The 19,277-nt window shown below is 42.4% G+C and overlaps 1 protein-coding gene across 1 annotated transcript in view; it reads right to left on the bottom strand.

The window, feature by feature from the left end:
* Positions 1-19,277, bottom strand: part of LOC309702199 (protein NLRC3-like) — a 145,735-nt gene that overhangs the window by 98,303 nt on the left and 28,155 nt on the right. The window lies entirely within an intron of this gene.

The following is a 19,277-nucleotide window of genomic DNA, read 5'->3' as shown; positions in this document are numbered from 1 at the left end:
CAGAAGTCACCCTGTTTAAGGCTCTGATATCTATTCTGTGTGACTTAAAGCAGTTATGACATGGTCTGATTTTCTCACACAATAAAGGAATATTTCATATATCAGTCGACTCTTCATTCTATCAGACACAGTTATCACAGCTCCTACATTTGCTTTTTACACATATATGTAAGCACTGAGCCAAATTTAGTACCAACATATTAAATGAACAACATTTGTCTCTTATATATGATACATCTGTATACACACTGTCACAGATACTTGTCTGTGAGTGAAGTGATTAATATAATAACTATAATATTGGCCATATTATATTTACATTACCACAGTGAGATGACTTTAGTCTCATGAACAACATCAGCTAATTGTTATTTACAGCTAATCTTAAACGACTGTTCAGCACAGAAATGAAGCCCAACAATCATGTTTCACAGTCCTGTGGTCTCAGCCTCAGATACTCATCAAATCACACAGAGCTCATGTAGAAACAAATGAACTAAATATGTTCTCCTTCATTTCTGTCAAACAAAGCTGTATGAAACGTTTCCAGCTGTTAGTATCATGGTTGCTAGGCAACCTGGGCAGCGCGACGGAGGCTAGACGTCCCATTTCACGAGCCTAAGAGCCTCGCACTTCGGCCTTAGCGGTCTTTGAGTACGCGGCCCTTGAGGACTTTAAAGCTGCAGAACCTGAATCGGGATACAGCCATGATGATCTCCAGCCTCGTGCTCGCCAACATTCTCACCTGAGTTAAGAAGACGATCACTGAAATGGTCTCAGCAGGTCCTTTGATGACAGCAATGAAATGCAGCGGTAAGGCTTTTTGGGGATTAAGTTCGTTTTCATGGCAAAGAAGGACGATGCAGTTCATCTGATCACTCCTCATAACATTCTGGAGTGCAGGCAAAATGCTATTATAAAAACTTAAGCAGCAACTTCTCCAGGTTCCAATATTTATGCAATTCTCAAACCTTTTGGCCACGACTGTATAACCTCTTCTGAAGTTTAGTGGATATTATACATGGTTATGCTCAGGATGTGTCGGCCAGTTTCCACTGGAAACGCCTTTTGGTTAAACTGTCAGCGAGGAATTTGCATTTGCACTGTTACATTTTTATATAACTTTAATGCACATAAACAACAGCTGCTTGTTTCAGTGAAAATACATTGATGGGTTTTTAATAAAGTTGTGCAGCTGTAAAGTATTTTGTCTGGTGTCAATTCTATCGTCAGCTACATCGTTATGGCAAATGTTCAAATGTATATGGTGATAAATATCTTTGGTCATATGGTCCTGCTCTGTCTGTCACCTTCTGTGTTGAGCTCATTGTTTCCTCTGTAGTGGCTGAGCTGAGTCCAAGTAGCTGAAAATGTTCCTCTGCTGCTCCGTCAGACTCTCCTCCTCCTGCTGATCAGCTGGGACACAAAACAGATCTTTGTTAGGCTCCACACTGCACTGAAGAGTCAAAGTGTCTCATATGTTCATCTGACAAGTAAAAGAACACATTGTTGTTTCCCGAGGTGGGCAACTTGTTGGAAACAAACACAAAAGGTTTGAGCACTGATACCTCCCATTGCTGGCATTGAAAGATGCAACGCCAGCAATGTGGATTGGTTTGAGTCTTGACAATCCACATTGCTGCCATCTTTCAATATGTTGAATGCACCAGTGTAAGTGCAGCCACTCAGATTCAATGTGTTCATAGAAACAGGTGCAGATGTGTCACGAGTTCATCCAGCAGTAGCTATGGCACTTGGCCACAGGGGGCAGCAGTGGACTGACCTGCATTCGAGACTGCTCCAGCTGCTCTGTGACAGTCAGTAGATCTGCTACAAATTGCAGATCATATGCAAGTTTTGGAAATGACATTATAAATATTCCTAACTTAGCCACGGCAGCATTGTTGATGTATTACCTATATACTACAAATTATTCCACCTGCTGAAAAGTGGATCTAATGTGGGCAGACTCACACTTAGCAAATAAACCTGTGATGTGAGAATGTAATCAAACTGTTGATCAGAGGCAAAGTAATTTAAAGTTTATGATGCTATCGTCTAATGCAGTGGTTCTTAACCTGGGTTCGATCGAACCCTAGGGGTTCGGTGAGTCGGTCTCAGGGGTTCGGCAGAGCCTCCACCGTGACATGCACGGCTCATTTTGTGCACCAATAAAAAACATATCTATGTCTTGAATTTGAAAAAAAGCATATTTTATTTTTCACTAAAGAGGGGTTCAGTGAATGCGCATATGAAACTGGTGGGGTTCAGTACCTCCAACAAGGTTAAGAACCACTGGTCTAATGTTAGCTGACATGATGTTAGCTTGTAAACTTATGTTGTTGTCTGGGTCTCATGTCTGATCTGATGATAATAACTGTGACAACACAGAGATTAAATAAAGGACGTTGGTGGGACTTCTTATGTTAGAACTACAACTTCAGTTAAGGAGTGAGACGTAAGGTGACAAGGAGAATGAAGAGAATGAGAAAGAAGTAACTGGGAAGAGAAAATGAAAACAAAAATTTGAAATGATCAAATTTGTGTTAACAGATGATGGTGATTTTAAAAATCAAGTAATTTAAAGTTTTTATCCTATTTGTTGTTGTTTTTTTCATATTCTTCTATTTGCAAGAGGTTATTAATAAAACAGGTTCTCTTTCTGGTTTCTCTTTTTGGACGCACTCTCTACAGCTTATCACATCCAAAATGGCGGATGTCAAGTACAAAACCTCGACAGAAACAATCAGCAAGAATTTTAGCATCAGTCCAAAATAAAACTGTCCAACTACAGAGTTTTAAAATCCAACTAAACTATGAACAGAGATCTTTTACAAATAGGCTATTGATGAGATGACAGTGGTAACAAAAACGCACACATCCGCGCACACAGACAAAATGGCGGGAGAGCGTTTAACGGTCGACCTCATGAGTCCGTTACCGTGAACTATGGAGCGGCAGATTTGTGCTGGAACTGAGCTGCACACAGCTGATGTTAGCCAGGAAACATTACACACTGCTAACGTTACCTTCACACGGAGCTCCATACGGAGACGATCAGCGTCAGGCACAAACACCAAGTTCAGAAAAGAGGAACTTTGAGCAGGAAGGAAAGAGTCAGAGCGGCGTTTGAGGACACGTTTACAACCACGAACATCAGAATCTGTCTGTGCTGCATTCAAGTGCAAGTTGGAAACTCACTAATCTCTGTCATGTTGTCCAAAGATGATTTATTTCTGCTGGTTTTCTTGTTTGAAACACAAACATGTGTCAGCACTTTGTTGTTCTTCACCCTGCAGCATTTGAATATTTCAGGAGTAAACTGATCATAAATTCATGAAGTCATGACTGAAAGTGCAGACTGAGAGTGGATCACATGATGTTTGAGGTGTGTCATGTGACATGTTCAGTATTGTCACACATGTCTAGATTGTCCCTGATATCATAACTGCTCAAACACTGATGATTATATTTGAAGAATTATTCCTGATGGCAGCAAAGTTTGAATGGAGCTCTCTGTCTGTGCTGATTTGTCGCCCTCTGGAGGTCAAAGCACAAACTGCATGATGTCACTGTAACCACCACAGTGACAGGAAGTGATTTTAAATGATGAAATATGTCAGTGATGCTGATAGTGTGTTCATCACAGACGTTCAGGCTTCGTGTTGACATGAATCAAAGTTAATGTCATTATGGACCAAGGACAGTACTCTGGGTCTCCTGCAGAACAACTCGAGCTGTGATACCTGAATGAAGAGCCTCTGCTGCTTTAAAGAAGGAGGCTCGAGGCAGAGGTGAGGTGCAGACCAACCAGCTTTTATTCAGCAACTTTAACAGAAGGATCAGAAAAATAAAACTATACAGCACAGTGATGCTGACTGAAGCCACAGCATTAAACTAAACAAGCATCGGATCATCTTTAACAACATCTAATAAATAATGACAACTATTTAATCCTGTATTTCCTACAATAAAGCCTGTTCAGATATTTGTTGCTGATGGAAATGTAAAAGGCTCCCAGGAACCAAAGGACAAAAACAGAGGCAACAGTCACAGCTGCAAAGGATCCCCTAACACATAAACTGGTTCGAAGATATTTTCTAGCTCTGCAGAGGAGCTTGATTGCACGGACAGTAAAAAGTGGATTCAATAACAGCAGCGAGCGCTGAGTGATATAACGGTGCTGCGAGCAGCAGTGCAAAGGCTCACACAGAGACAGCAGCTACACTGTGTGTGGATGTGATCCACAGTCACAGCTGTGGGTTTCAGTCAGTGTGTCTCTAACTTCATGGTCACATTTCAAAGCTTATTGGAGCCAGAAGATGTTCAAGTAAAAGATTTATTGCTGTACTCGTCTACCAGGATAACAGGAGGTTCATAAAGCTGTGTAATACTTCAGCTTTCCATCATGGAGTAGTAGTTGTGTCCCTTTGTGGAAAGGATGGATGAAGGCAGCCTAGTGTGGGTCATGTGTGTCCAGCAGTCATCCAGGGCCTGGATCCATCTGTAACAGGAAGACAAAGTCCAGCCTGTAATCATCCTATCAGGCACAGCGTTTCCATCCAGCATCCTGACGACGCTAACAACCCGTCAAACGTCTCCTCTGGTCCACAGAAGTCACACTTCCTGTGTCATGTTTACCTTTTTAAGTGTGCTATTCAAGCCTGTGTGACCAACTCTGACTCTCCAGATTCCATCCTGGTCTCTGCTGCAGCTTCTTCTACACGACTGTTTTCTGTATAATAATATCTGCCTTTCCCGTCTCTGTCCCAGTGTGCCTGCCACTCGTCCTTCATCTTTACCTTCATTATACTCTTCACCTCACTTTCACTGTATTTTATAGTCAAACCTGCACGACTTCTTCTTGCTGCACCTTTTTAAACTTATCGTCCTGTTCATTGCATCAACACCGATATTCACAGGGAGCCATAAGAAATCCACTTCTATCCCTCTGTGTTTGATTCTATACAGTAAATGAAGTATATCAAAAACAATATGTTGCCTAGAGTCTGAAGACATATCACCTGTGCTCACTAGCACGCTGCTAGAGTCCCAGCAAACCACATACCTCCATATTAGTGCGTCCTCCACCCAGTTCAAGCCAGTAACATCACTACCAGCTCCCAGTATAAACTGCCACATCATCTGTAATTCTTTTACTCATCACCAAACTTATTTGTGGGAGAACAAATGCAGCAGCCGCTCTTTTATCTGACAGTGTTGACGCATCAGTAAATATCCTCACATGACCTGAGGACTTTCCCACTATATGAACCTGCTTTTAGTCGCCCCTCCTCCCTCGCCACAAGCTTCCTTTACAACATAACTTATAAAAAGCAACTTTATTGACAATCAGCAATAACAATTACAGACAGTCTAGAAGAAGAATCACATGATCAAGGAGCAGAAGTTTATGGTTTTAATAGCTTTTACATTTTGGGAAAGTTTTAAAAACATTGTTTGGTTTTCTTTCTAAAGCGTTGAAAGGACGGCTTTGCATCAGAAAAGTAAGATCAGCAAATGAATCCATTAAAGTTCTTTTGCCTTGTTTGCAAAAGAAGCCAAACAACATTTGTGTTACAAAGAGAGACTTCAGAACAGATCAAAGATCACAAACATCAGGCACTGATGGAAACAGCCAAACACAGAAACAGAGGCACCAGCAGGTGAAGGAGGCCTGTTGTAGAAATGACTCTGAGTGCTCAGGTAGAAACGCATGAAGAACCAGTGCGTCTAATATTTGGAAACCAATCTGTGTTTGAGCGTCCTGGATGAAACACAGATCATGTTGCAGAGCGAGGACGTCGTCTTTCCTCCCGAGTGTGTAACTACAGGACGTGTGCAGAAGGTTTAATCGTCCTCCTGACAGTTACTGATGAACGAGTCCTTCAGGGAGGCTCCAGGATCACTGTGGCTTTTACCAGCTGCTGCTAAACTGAGAGGTGTTGCTGCTTCATGTGTGAAGATGTTTGCATGGCTTTAACAGTGCAGACGTTCCTCATGTGCACCCATTTCATATGTTTTATTGTGATGTTTAGTAACATCTGCTTTCCTCCTTCAGGCAGACGATAAAGTGAGCTCAGCCTTAAACATGTGGAGAGAACGTTTGACCGACAGTCCTGGGACGACTGCAGAACAATGGTTTGTTTTTAATGATAAAGTTTCATAATGGAAATAAATGCTGAGCCTGTTTCATGATGTTGGCCCTGCAGCATCAGGCAGGATTAATACTGTAACAAACGTGTGTCACAGTTATAATGACTTTAAATGAAGACTTGGGTTGGATGGAGATGTCAGCTGGATTTGTGCTGACTGTCACTTTAAATGTTTTCTGTTCAGCTTCTAAATCTACTTTTGTATAATGTTTGCTGAGTTTTGCACTTCATGATGCTTTTAAGAAGAGCCAATAAATCCTGACTTTACACAAAAATAAAGGTTTAATGTGTTTAGTGTGACAGTGGAGGAGAGCGCACATAATAAGAGTCATTAACAGAATGGTGACAATTATAATCTGTCTCATTTTAGGAGCAGCTCACAGGCACAACAGACTACAGAGCAACCAAAGCACCAGTTAAACGTCCATGTGACCGGCTTACAGCCAATGAACAATCAGTCCCCACTGTCCCCACCAACATCACTGTACTGGAAAGACTGTGCTGCCATGGTCAGAGATGAACTGGTACTAAAATGTAAGGCAGCTGATGTGTGTGGCCTTAGCAGCACAAATGCATCACGGCTGCAACGCTGCAGTGTGTTTGAACATTTGAACATTTCTGTGGCTTCAAACCAGCAGCTGCTCTGTACTCAGTCGTGTTTGTGTGTCTGTCAAAGTGATTGTTGTCTTTAAAAAGCCTTTTGTGTTTGAGTTTTGTGAGCAGTGCCGAGCTTCTCTGTAGTCTAAGCTGAGTCGATATATTTGATTCCATGTTTGGTGTGATTTTCAAAGTCAGCAGCAGCAAACGCTGAACAAGCAAAGTTTGGGCCCATCAGAGACAGCAGTGGATCTGCTGACCTGTAGGTGTTGGAGGTGTTTGTGTGCAGCTGTGGGTCAGTCAGCTTTATTTCACTTATCCATGACAGAGCGCTGTTAGCTGTGAGTTAGCATCCACTGAGCTGTTTCATCTACTCTGTCACTGCCAGCAAGCAGAGCCCAGGGTTGGCTTCATAAGCTGGATGTGGCCTTGCTCAAGGGCACTTTAGCAGCATGTTCCCAGCAGTAACAGAGGGATTCAAACTGGTGACCCTGGAGTAGGAATCACCCAGAAAAGTCACCTTATGCCAGAAGTTTTAGTGAGACGGGAACAACATTACAGCTCTGATGTCATTGACCTGTGCAGTGAGGACATATTGAACTGTGAGGACACAGCTTATAGGTTCAACACTGACCCTGGGTCAGCATGTGCAGGTGACATGGTGTTGGTGTCACCACTACAGACAGCTCAGGTTCAACTGGTTCTTCTTTGATTTGCTTCTATAGCACAAAGGTTGACACCAGTCTGGTCCAGTTAGCATCTGAATCCATAAACGTGTGAGCTCGTCCCACCAGAGGACGTCAGCATCATGGGGATAATGTCTACAGCAGGAAAACACAGGGACAGTTGGGTTTGCTGCACATCTGGAACACACAGTTAGCTCAGATATGTTCATGTCGCTAACACCAATACAGTGACTGAGTGCTCTATAGCAGCTAATGCTAACAACTGTAACACTGCTGTTTGTCATGGTTTTCAGACCAAATGATAACAAACGTTGGGAAAAGTGAAATATTGGAACATGAAATCATAAATTATTACATTTAAACAACAATAATACAGCTAAATTTCCCCTGTTGGCTCATAAGCTGCTCACCTGGATGCTACATCAGTGCAGTCCTCTCTGAACATTAGATAATCAACACACACACACTTATTGTTGAGAGGCTGACTTCACTAAACTCACAGAAACTCTTAAGAAGCTCCTCAAATGATGACTTTGGAGTTTTGTGTTACTGTCAGTGTATAAAAGCTAGAAAAGGAAGAAAAGCAGGAGAAATGATCAAAGTGCTGCTGTGTGCAGGAAGAACTACAACATGTTAGTGAGAAACACAAACAGGGTGTGAAACACACTCCAGAGGAAACGCTGTGTGCAGGCTGTCTGTGACTTCCTGTGTCTCTGCCACAGACTGGGACAGACACCAGTGAAACCAGTCACTGTGGTCATGTGCTTGTAGCCAGCAGCCTGTGATGTGAGGCTGAAAACTGGTCTAGGCAAACCACTTGAAGGAACTGCAGCATCTAATATTATTGAATTGGGGAAAGGAGGGCTAGCAGCCAGAACTGCACCAGAGTGATGGCTAAACTGGGGGGGCTGAGAGGGTGATTGACATTTTGCTGGATCAATCACTGGGAACTGCTCATGTTGCTGATGTGTTTGGGGAATGGCTTGTAAACCGCAAACAGAGGATTTGCTTTCATCAGAGACAGTGTGAATTGAAGATCTGGAGGAACTGCGAGAATGGGGAGGAGATAACTGTATCAGGAGTTGCCTAATCTCCCTCATTGTCATCAGGAGTTCCCTCATCACCTCATCTTGATTGGTGGGTAAAGGAGCAGGCGATGTCTCTGGTAGACTTCCTGACTCCCCATCAGGATCCTGCAGCCCATGTGTGTCTGTATCACTATGCTGGCATTCTGTTTGACTCTCTGTATCACATTGAGCACTTCTACTTCCAGGATACTGAACGTCATACTGCTGCAGGTGGGCAGGAGGTCGACTATCACGACCGGAACGTCTCAAATCTTCAGTCAATGGCTGCTGTGAATCCATGACGCTAACGCTACTCCGGCTCGAAGGACCATGTTTTGGAGGAAGGAAGGTTCAGGGTTTCAGTAGTCATCATCATGGGCTCATCGGATTAGAATGAGAATAAGCAGTCATTATTTGCAGGTTTTGTCGTTTTATTGTATAACATAGTGATGGCCCGCTTGAAGCTGGCGCTCCGGAGCGTGTGTCGAAAAAAACAACACACTGGTTCAGAAGCACTGTGTCGAGGCTTGCTTCGTTTGGCAAAAGTCACGTGACCAGTGACGTCCAAAGCTTCATTACGCACGTAACTGCTTCGGTACCTGATTCAAACGGATATAAGGAAGTGAATCATCCACGGGATTCGTGGAGTGTGTTGATGGTGACAGATAGCGACGAGGTGATCATTCCACTGACAGATATGGAGCCAGCGAGGAAGAGAGGACGTTCTGGCATGTGGGAATATTTTGAGTTGATTTTGCTCAATTCATTTTATCTGCCGAAGTGAAAAACCTGAAATGTCCAAAATCATGTTTTCATAATGTAAATATCATTACAGCATATGACTTCAGGAACACTTCCATGTGAATTAAAGCTAATGAAGACTACAAAAATGTATTTGACACTATACGTACATTACATTGCTACAGTTTAGAAAATCATTTTGTTTATTGTTTTTAGGTGATAGTCTGCAGGACCCAGGAATACCTGCATATCTACCAGCTTGCAGTGTAGTTCCTGCACTCCACAGCCTCTTCTGTTCCATGCAAGTGGATTTTCTCCAGGGCAGGAGAAACTATTTCTAAGAAAAGAAACAGACTCAGCCAGCGCACAGTAACACTAATCCTCTTGTTAAATGTAAATAACAAAAGGGCTACCTGACATAGAGCATGTTTTTACTTTGCAAGTTCTTGATTAGGGGTGGGTTTTGACTATCGCTTTTCTGATTACAATCCATGCTAAATTGAATAAAGTGATATTGATTCATTACAATCCCGTGTCGATTTGTAAATTAACGTTATTATGCCTGAAACGCCAGCATCTCAGGTTAAACCTCACAACATGTCGTCAAACACCATACAGTAAAACAGTAACTGGGAGCAGGTTTACGGATTCTGCATACAAACGTGAACACAGAGCGCGGACCCGACGTGTCAGAATCAGATTTTGGTGCGTCGTCAGGTCCGCGCTGTGTTTGCCTCCTTTTTTTTTCGCTGGCTTCTGCAGCTGCAGGTTTCATAACTCTCTGTTTACATCTCTAATTAAGTCTCACATGTGTCAGCTTTCTTTTAATAGATACGAAATTATGGATATATACTGTTAAATGATCAGAATTGTAATATTTCTGACTGAGGCAAAACTTTCCAGATTCCAATCAAATTGAATCGGATCCTGTATCGAATCAAAATGATTCTACAAATCAGTGACGATGCAGCCGTACTCAGCTTCCTAAGCATTTTCCCTTTCCAGTTCACAATCAATCCCACCCCTAGGTCAAAAATATGTATAGGACAATCGGCCTCATCTAATATTTTGTATGAACCTGTCCAGCTGTCCAGTGATTAAACGACAAGTAGATGGAGGCAGGACTCCACAGCAGGGGCATACTCCATAATGTGCTGTGCATTCTCATATGTATATTATATATATTGCTCACTTATTGTATTTACCAACATGAAGGAGTTATGAGCAAAGAAAGGCCACACCATAGTGCATGTTTAAATAGGGAAAGTTTATTGATCAAAATGTATTACGCAGATACGCATTACATTTTTTTCAGCCCCCCAGTCGAGAAAACAAAACCAATTACATGTTCAAAGCAACGGAACGGTGGCCCAATATCAGAGAGAACTCCACTCTTGAGTGAGCAGTGATAATTGAGCAGTCCGTTTTATTTTGCAGATTCAAGCTGCTCTTCAAAGTTTTCACCACCAGATGTCACCGGAGAGGACTGTGTTGAAAAGCTTCGAGTAATGAACCGTTTTTCAATACAAGCTTCAGTGCTTCGGAAAGCTTCATTTGGCCATCACTAGTATAACGGGTAAAGGAAAGAAAGACACACATGGACTGCTCTCTCTCAGCTGCCGCCCCATGTGGGAGTGAAGAAAAAGTGAGAGGTAGGTGAGTGCAATTAAGGCCAAGCACCACACCCAATCAAAGGTGAGGAAAAGAAACAAGGTGCATCTGGTGAAGTGAATGTGCTAGAAGGTGAGCCTTTACAACAGCCTACATCAGTAAGAAATGCCAAATTATATACACAAAGTTACAGGAATCACCACTCCTGTTGTTCATGATGATTTCAGTAACGTCACATAATAACATGTAACGTCCTGTAAGCACAGTCTGCCTGTGTCTTTTCTCTGCAAATGAACATTTTCAGCCAATATAGGTAATACATCAACATGGCTTCTATCTATCTATCTGAACTCTGTGGACATTTGTCTAAAACTACTTGACAGCCCTTCATGTCAGAGGTTTATTACCTGTGCAGGATGGAGCACATGGTCTCAGTCAGGCTGGACACGATCACTCCTACAGGAAGTAAATGTGATTTTATTTCACCTGTGAAATGATGAAAAACAGCAGAATAGCTCACGCTAACAAACGGGTGTTGAAATGTTTCATTTTCTGCTGTTTCACAGGTCAAAAAGGGCGTCGAAGCAAACTGAAGCTGAGCTGCTGCTGCTGTTGTAGTGCAGCATCTGCTGTGTGCTTCATCAGAGAACCTTCTGTACACAGCAGACAGAGGCTGCTGCCACTGAAGTCCATCTGCTAGAGAGCTTTAAACACTGGTTATTGAAGTGGCTTTGATGATACTGATACACAGTCTTTGCTGCTGTCACAGGACAGGGATCCACCAGGGAGTAGTTGTCAGGATAAAGAGCCTTCGCTTCTCTAAATATAAACTGGATACTTGTAGGAAACTTTGGGAAGCAGCATTTTTCCTCATATCGTCTAAACTGAAGTTAGCTCAGGTGCTTCTTCCATACTTGCTCTGCAGAAAGCCAAAGAGTTTGGAGCTCTGCAAACATTTGCAGCACAGCTGGATGTTTGTAACTTTGGTCACCTCTGTATCATCCCTCAGATTCTTTCTGCACAGCTTTGAAACCACGACAGCACGAGTGATGCTGAGGAGACGTCCAGTTTAAACAGACCTTTATTCCTGGAACACAAACACATGAAGTGATGCTGCTAAAGAAGAACATTTAATCGCACTAATGAATCAAGCATCTGTTTGTCTGTCAGTCTGTCAACAGTTCCTCTGATCGACTTCAGACTTGGTGGGTGTTTTGTTTTTGCAGCGGTCAAAGTCGATCAGCGTGTTGCTTTGTCTGCTGTAAATCTGCCTGTACAAAGGGAAACATGCATGTTTTACATGCAAACTCACAACATGGCTGCATTTTTGTGATTATGTGTATTTTATATTGATTTATTCTATTATGTTTTGTATATGAATCTTTACAAGTGTGTCGATACAAAGGCTTGATTAAAACAAAGGTCTCAGCTGTGCTGTTAGGGATGCTCTCATATTTGTTTCAAATGTAACAAATCAAAGGATTTCAGGCTTTTCATCCTTTTTATTTGTTTGGTTCTAACAGCAGCTGGATAAAAACATGCAGGTGATGAATATAATTGTGTGATATTATGAGCATTGTGAATAAAGAAAGAGCAGAGATAGTAAAAAGGAAACAGGTGATGGACGTGAGATTTTCAGAACAAAAGCTCCTCAGTGAGACGATCACCTGGACACAAGGTCAGGCAGCTGGGACTCATCTAGAGAGCAAAATGGAAAAGTGATCTGTGCAGAACATCACTGTTGATTGCAGTTATTTACATCAGACTTCTTCTCTGAGATAAGAGCAGCATTTGTGGGAAAGATGACAGTATTTCCAGGCTGGATGCTGTTTGCAGGGAGAACTGAATGAAAGTCTCCTGCACCTCAGCGCTGAGGTCCACACCTGTGAACACAGATGAGGTCAATCTGCTGCAGCACGTAGAGCTTTACTGATCAGCAGGTTCAAAGGATTCAGCAGAGCGTAGAGTCAGAGCTAAATGCCACATCACCATAGAGTTTGTTAACAACAGCTTTCTTTGCCCTTTGTCTCGATGGACTGAATCAGTGATACTAGTCATACTTCACCTCAACCACGTCACTGAGAGACCCCAGCCTGACACAGCAGCAGAGATGATGAAAGCAGAAACAGCAAACAGATGCTTCAGTTGTGTTTCTCTCTGTGTGTGCGCTCACGCCCACTTGTGTGTGTGAACTTTCCACGTACCTCAGCTTGTTTCTCCAACATGAGCCATCAGGGCTGAAAAACATCACTAACACATGAATTCTTTCTCTTTTTGTTATCACCTGTGATCATGTGTCTCATGTTTCTGTCATTCACCAGTTCTTGTAGAGTTACGTGTAACTAGACTTCTGTGGGACGTAAATGATTGTTTTGTATGCAGATCTGTACAAAGGATGTAAACACTTGATTACAAAGGAGATCTCAGCTGTGTTGTTGTGGATGGACTTCAACGTATTTGTTAAAAAAGAGAATAAAGCAAAGTGTTTTAGCTGTTTGGGAGTTTTTGTTTGATTCCATTCAGTTTTATTTCTATGGAGTCAAATAATAAGAAAGGCTCTAGAACAGCCCTGAGTTTGTCCAGGTGACACTCCTCTGAAGAACAAAGACAAAGAGGAAGAAGGGGATTCGTTTTCAAGTCTTGTTTCTTTCAAAATAAAAGCTGAAATGTTTTGGAAGCATGATAATATTTCAGCCAGGATGCCGTCTCCAAGGAGACCTGCACCTCAGCGCTGAGCTCCACATCACGCCCTGTGAAAGCACAGATATAAATCTGCTGCAGTGAGAAGAACTTTACCCAACACAAGTGTAGAAGTAGACATTTGACTTTACCTACAACCTGTTAACAACAAAGCTTTCATTGCCTCTGTTGTTGATGTCATGTAGGACTAATCATACTTCACATCAGCCATGCACACGTCAGAGGATCTCCAGGCTTTCAGTAATAAAGCCAAGCAGATGATGTGAACATAGCAATAGTAAAACATGCATCATAATCAGCTGTATGTGTCGACTATGTGGCACCTCAGTCTTGTTGGCATGAAGAAAAGTTGTGTAACATGTAGCATAAGGGCTGCAAAGACATCATGTAGACAGCAGTCGTCTGTTAGTCGTAACGTATCTCCTGTTAAAGAGTTAAATGTGCGTTCTCCATCTCTGTCCTCTCACAGCTCGCCGTATACCAACTCCAGCTGTGGTAACCATGGCTGTGCCCATCAACACGCTGAAGCTGAGACGCCACCCGTCACTATGGCGACTCCAATAGGGTTACCTGTCAGCTGTGGACGCATGAAAGGAAAACAGCAGAAACACAGACATGTTTACTGGAACATTTCCTATTGACAGCTTTATGGAAAAGTGGGTTTAAACACTTTTCTATGTTTTATTTTGTTTATTTATGGATTTATTGTGAAAGGAATTTCAAAGGTTTAATTTGACCTTTCCCCTGTTTTTCATACAGACTGGAGACGAATGGATGGTGCTTTCTTTGTTTGTCTAAAGATAATGAATAAAACTCTACACACATCTTAAACCACCCTCCTTTCTATATATTTTGTTATATAAATGGAAAGTATATAAGACACAAACTGAGCTCATATGATACTAAGGACCCTGGAGGTCAGTCCACCTTTATAATTCAGCACAGCCTGGAGTCTCTTAGTCAAGCTTGTTTGTGTTTTCTGTGAGGAAGTTTTCAGCAGCAGCTCTTTTCTTGGATGTTGGTTCCCTTTGTTTCCATCCTCTGTTAAGATGTTTCAGTTATGTTGAGGTCTGGGGAGGCCAATCCATGGCTGACATCCTGTGATGCTGCATTAGCAGTTTGTTCATAGTGAAAAATGAAGCCACTGCCAATCAGACATTTGCACAGTGGATCAACTTCTGATGGTACTGTCCTGAATTCCACACCTATAATATGTTTGCACATACTGATGAATATGTGCAGCTGATTTTCAGTCCAGTTCCTGTGTGACAGACGCCAGTCTTTCTGCCTGTGTCCTTCCTTAACAATAGAGCCATCCTTCCACTGAGACTGTTTCTGATGAGGCTTCACTGAGCAGTAGATGGATCCCTCAGCTCATCTAATCGTCCTCTTTCTAACACATGACTGTCAGAAACTGTTAATCTGCTGCAGCTCTTTAACTCCTCCACTTCTTTTTTTGTAATCTCTTAGTTTCCTCATCTTTAAGGTGGCACTGCACACCAGATCCAAAGTCAACATGCTGTTATATGATGGAGTTGAACCTGTAATGGAGTTTGATTTAAACCAATCAGCAATTAAGTGAATGATGATGAGCAAAGATGGTGGAGGTGGTGGATGAAGACCCGGACAGCTGTGGTTGGCTCCTCGTATAGAGCAGAGTGAGGTTGTGTTTGCACATTATTATAAAACCATGTTCACCATATATTTTAGCTGCAGACAATAACATGATTTCTTTGCTGTGGTGATTTTATTCCACTTTGGTAAAATGGAAAACCATCATTTCTTGCTGTAATTCACACATTATTCCAAGAGCCTCAACACAAGCCTTGTAGTCCGACCATATATAGACAAATCAATAGTTGTGTTTGTAACAGCTCATGAACATGAATCGTTCCACATTACTTTAAAATCATTGTAAACTAAACTGGAATAAATGAGTGTTTATATATAGTTTTGTCTCAGCTGTTCATACACAGTGTTTCAGTTCTTATCAGAGTCCCACCGTCTCACTGTGGTGAACCTTTAGCTCTGTTGTAAGCGTGTTGTTAGACCAGGTTTCCCTCATTTAAAAATAATCTCTCATTAGAAATGGACATGATGTCTAAGACATAGAAATGCTTATTATGGGTTCACTTGATGTCACTGAAAAGATGCACATGGGTAACGTGCAGGCCATCCTGCTCCGAGGTTTATCTCCTCACCTCGAGTCTGCGACACTCTCTCCGTGTCCTCTCAGATAAGGGCGCGCACATTTCTGCACCATCTTCTAAATTACAAAGAGCGATTCACAAAACAGAAGCTCACAAAACACTCATCACAAACCAAAAATGGCTCCACTGAGCGTCAAACTGTCACCAGAATTTACTGATAATCTAAAGACTCACAGAACTCATTTTGTCTCATTGTGTCTTAGTTTGAGACATAAGTGCATGATCATAATACTGTGTAGTTAGATGAGACAGAGCTGATGCTTGCTCTTAATTATCCTCTTCATGTTTCCCGAGCCTCAGCAGTGGAAGCTACCATGGATAGAAAGACTATGACTCATCTTAAATCTCAAATCTTTGTCTCCAAAGAGCTGCTGATGTGTCCGATATGATCCACAAGCTTAAACTAGGATTATAAGTGTGTGCAGTGATGTGTGTGAAACCTCTGAGGACTCACACGTGTGTGCTTCAGCCCACACACACATATGAAGCACTGCGACCTCACACAGAAGTGTTTTACACATCCAGCCTGAATCCTGATCATTTCTACAGTTTATTAAGTTCAGCTTCACCTGAACATCAGTGATGAAGCTGCTCTGACTCCATCACAGCTCACAGCTGTTGGAATGAGTCAAACAATGAAGAAGGTTCAGAAACAGCTGATGATTTTACAGAAACATGATGCAAACATGAAAATGGACACATGATTTTTTATTAACAGACACTGTTTATGTTTCACTGTGCATGACGTCATCAACACTGACACCAGGGGGCGCTCATCACCAGCCTGAGGAAGTGTGATAATGGGGGGAGACGCAGTGTTGTGTGTACTGCAGTCGGACAGAAGGAAAAACTTCCTCCTGAAAACATTTTCATCCTTCCCAAAAGTGTTTGAGTCAAATGTTACAAATATATAAATACAATAAAACACAGGGTCTTACATAAAATTAGTGATGCAGTTGTGCACTGAGCACCTTTCCAATGTTCCTTCCTCAGATGAGTCCAGCTGCTGAACACATTAACATCTGTATGTAAATGTAGCCGAGAACCAACCTGAGCACTGCTGGGAAAATACAAAGGCAACCATCAAAGTGCTGTATTATCTTATTTATTCTGAATGTTGACTTAGATCCACACCACGATTTATGAAACTATAGAACTAAAATAACAACAATCGTCTGCTTCTTTAAAATTTCTTTCATTACATCAAACCAGTGAAAACTGAGAAAAACAAAGAGCTGTTAGCATGTTCAGACCAACTTTGAGACAGAGACTGTAAAGTTCTGCACTTTAAATCCTGCCTGTGTTCCTGCAAATGATTCACACTGAAAGTATCTTAGTTTAGTATTGAGTGAGCCACAAAGCAGCCTGATAGCTTTAAAACAGGAAAAGTAAATGAAATTGACAGTTTCAGTGTAGCTGGATCTATTACTGGGGGGTCATGACCCCCGTAACCCCGCCTGGTCCTGAGGTCAAATCCACCATCTTTGTTTCAGAGCTTCATGTTCTCCCGTGTTTGTGTGCGTCCTCTCCGGTACTCCGGCTTCCTCCCACAGTCCAAACACATGCAGTTAGTGGGGTCAGGTTAGCTGTGAGTGGTTGTGTCTCTGTGTTATTCCACCTTAATCAATGACTTCCTGTTAGCATGAAGTGCTTCTGTAGGACTGATGTCATTTTCATGGTTGGATCATTTAAATGAAGCTGGACTCAGATGCAGTAAATAAGCTGATTGATCATTAATGAATAAAGCTGGTCAAACACATCACGTGGACACATGTGATTGTGTGTTGTAGTATTGATCCCAATGCTGGTATCAGTCCTGGATCAATAACACTGGATGGATGCGTTCAGCATGGAGCCCTGAGCTGTGTTACAGACAAACATGGAAACTGACAGGTCTGTGTCATTCACAGTCTGTAACACTTCTAAACAACAGAGGCTGACCCAAGTGCCTCAGAGCCAGGCACGCTCACATCACAGCTCTCTAAATAAGCCAGTTTCAAAATAAGAGCTGAAAGCTGTGTTTGCTTGTGTTAGCTTATTATTGTGGAGACTAACATTCAGTGATCATGTGTTCAGACTCATAATGATTACTCTCAGAAATCCTGATCTTTGTATTTACTGTGTGTTGGATCAATAACTGAGATTCATGGTATCACACAGCTGTGCTGCTGCTGATGTCAGCACATCTGGAACAATACGAGGTATCTGCTACCAGACTGAGCAGGACGTGAGACCTGTGGACTGTTTAAAGCTGTCCCTCCACAGCTCACTCAGACCTGATCCACACCTCGGTGATATTCTCTGACTTCCTCAGTAGAGACAGAAACCATTCAGATCTGGGACCATCAGCTGACTGATGATGTCACACAGACTGTGTTTTTCAGGAACAGTGATTCTGATGTGAGCCTGCTAGCTGACAGCAGACCTGATGAAAGCACATGTTCACATCTGTGAGGACAGACTGGACTCTTTGACTGCACCTTGGTTCTCCTCAGAGGTCTGTACAGGAGCATGTCCACCCCCACTGAAGATCTCAGTCACTGTGAAACATAGAAAGCTGCTTGTGTGGCCTCTGCCTCACATGTAGATACAGCTACAGGTTTCTCTGTCAGTCAGACTGAAACAGTGTCCTGATGCTGCATCATTCAGCTCTGTGCCCCAGTCAGCATCACTGGGAGCTACCAGTGTTTCTGCCCTTTTCCTGTAACACTACACTCAGCACAGGCTCAGCTTGTATCCAGTGTTGGACTTTGGCTTCAGCTGCTGTGATAGATCCTCTAACATAGATCAGCTCTGCTACATGTTGTTAGATAAGTGCAGCTGCTGTCATGTCCTGATGTTTCTCTGGCTCAGCAGCTTCTCCATCAGAGGTTCACATGGAGCTGATCCAGTATCTCCAGTAACTGTGTTCTGTGCCTCACTGGTTCATCCTTCTGTCTGTGTGACGTCAGTCAGATGTTGAAGTTAAACTCTGTAATCTTCACTGTGTCACAGAGTTCAGTGAGTCCCGTTATTCACAGTATCAATCAGATCATCAGAGAACAGCTGATCAGCAATCAGTGGTGCCAACAGCGCCTCCTGTGGTGAGAGGATGCAATAATGCAATGTAGCATTTTTCCACTCAACACTTGCAGTCATGGAAACTGTCTGTTGGATCTGTGTGACGTTGCTTTCTTGGTTAGAGTTCCTCACAAATGTCCAGATGATTCTTCTAATGAGGCGTCGACCATGTTTGCAGCTCTTTGGAAGAAAACGTCGCCCTTTGCCATCCTTACTTTTCTTTGACTTCTTCAAATGCAGCTGAACTCCAGCTGGTATTTTCTTGGACTTTGCAGCTGTTTCTGGTCATCAGTTCATTCCTGCAAACCTCTGAAGCTGAACAACAATGATGCTGCATTGCTGGCTGATCCCAAAAGGTTGATTCTGTTCATCTGGACGTTTTCAGAAACGTTTGCTCACTGATCAGGTGACTTCTTCAGTCTCAGCTGACTGCAGCTTTACAAGCTTACA

This window comes from Aulonocara stuartgranti (assembly GCF_965226115.1).
Source record: "Aulonocara stuartgranti genome assembly, chromosome: 3".
In the NCBI taxonomy this organism is placed as follows: domain Eukaryota; kingdom Metazoa; phylum Chordata; class Actinopteri; order Cichliformes; family Cichlidae; genus Aulonocara; species Aulonocara stuartgranti.
This window is presented reverse-complemented; position numbering and strand designations above follow the sequence as displayed.